We start from the raw sequence: 1,862 nt of genomic DNA, 5'->3' as shown, positions 1-1,862 counted from the left end.
TCAATTTTTATAAAGGAGAGATTGAAGCCAAATAGCTATTCAATTATGACTGTAGTTTACTAGGGGCATCAGCATGTAGTTTTGGCTCGGTGGAAATAAAATCTTTTCCTCAGGATTCTTTTCCTAAGTATTTGTTCAAATCCCTCTCTCTTTTAAAGGGATCATCTAGAAAGCGAGTATTTGTGGACACATTCAGACAGAAAAGATGACATAGATGTTATGGATTGAATAAAATAAATTCGGATTTGCTAGAACTCCCTTCTTTTCCATCCATCAAAAGATATATATATTTTTTAAATAGTTTCCTTGCTTTATGTAGTGAGAATCTATCCATCTTCATAAAGGAGCCAAATGAAACCAAAGTTTCGTGCTCGATTTTGAATTAGAGACGTTAAAAATGATGAATTAGCGTCGACTATAACCCCTAGCCTTCCAAGCTAATGATGAGGGTTCGATTCCCGCTGCCTGCTCCCTACATATCCCTCAATACATGATAGATCATTGATCTTTATATACATCCTTATTCCATAAGGTTCTCGCATGGAATACAATCAATTGGATTATGGTTTTATCTGAAGAGATGATGGGAAAAGAGGAATGGGAGGGAAAGAAGAGAATCAGAATCAAAAGCATCCATTGTCTAATGGTAGGATCGAGGTCTTCTAAACCTTTGGTATAGGTTCAAATCCTATTGGATGCAATTTATTTGCATCTATTTTTTTGTTTCGATTGGAAACAAATTTTGAATGATTCAAATCAGAAATAGAGATCTTTCTCAACGATTCATATTGTACTAAAATACACCTCAAAATAATCAATGAATTCATTGATTTATGTTTGTTCTTGAAATAGAAACAGTTATATTTGTTCCTGAATAGCTTCTTTGAGAGTGGCTTCTGCTTCTTCAGTGAATGTTCGGGTAGAAGATATGATTTCTTGGAATTGAGGTTTATTTTTTCTTAAATAAATACATAACTAAATGCGAAATTTCTTCACTTGTCCAATTTCTAATGGATCAAGATACCCATTCGCTCCTGTATAAATAGTAACTATCTGTTTTTCCACCACGAGAGGGGCTGCTTGGGATTGCTTGAGCAACTCGCGCAATCGTTGACCTCTTGTCAATTGATTCTGAGTAGCTTTATTGAGATCAGAAGCAAATTGTGCAAAGGCTTCTAACTCTGCAAATTGAGCTACTTGTTTCATAGCTTTAATTTGAGCTGCTGATCCTACTCTGGAAACATAAATACCCACATTAATAACAGGCAGGATTCCAACATTGAATAGATCGGCAGATAAGAAGATTTGTCCATCTATAATGGAAATTACATTAGTGGGAATATAAGCCGAAACGTCCCCAGATTGAGTCCCAACTATTGGTAAAGCAGTCATATTTCCTTTGCCTATACGAGAATTATTTTATAATTTTAGAATTATTTTATAATTTTAGAATTATTCTTTTATTTTAGAATTATTCTATAATTTTAGAATTATTCTATAATTTTAGAATTATTCTATAATTTTAGAATTATTTTATTTTTAGATTAGAAATAATATCTAAATATAAAATGATAGAATATCCATCTAAAATAGAATAGAAATTTATAAATAAAATAAAAAAGTAAAAGATCAAATAAAAGATACAAGAAAATCTATTGAAAAATAAAAGGGACTCAAATACAAATAAAATAAGAAATAAAAAAAATAAATTACATAAATTCTAAAAATTAATAAAATTTAAGAAAAGGAATTCTAATCTAATTTAGAATTAATTATGTAAAATTTTAAAAAGAAAAAAAATATAAAAATGAGATTTTAAGATTTTCTTTTATTTTATAGTTTTCTTAAGTAAAATAAAAAAA

At 29.6% G+C, this 1,862-nt stretch overlaps 1 non-coding gene across 1 annotated transcript; it reads left to right on the top strand.

Moving 5' to 3' along the window:
* The first annotated feature begins 629 nt into the window (after nt 1-629).
* TRNAR-UCU (transfer RNA arginine (anticodon UCU)) lies at nt 630-700 on the top strand. The gene has a single exon. It is a non-coding gene; the product is annotated as a tRNA-Arg (tRNA).
* The last annotated feature ends 1,162 nt before the right edge of the window (nt 701-1,862 follow it).

This window comes from Amborella trichopoda, chromosome 7, assembly GCF_054954075.1.
Source record: "Amborella trichopoda isolate Santa Cruz 75 chromosome 7, AtrichopodaSantaCruz75HAP2 v2.0, whole genome shotgun sequence".
NCBI classification, from domain to species: Eukaryota; Viridiplantae; Streptophyta; class Magnoliopsida; order Amborellales; family Amborellaceae; genus Amborella; species Amborella trichopoda.
Note: the sequence above shows the minus strand (reverse complement) of the source record. Positions and strands in the feature narration are given on the sequence as shown.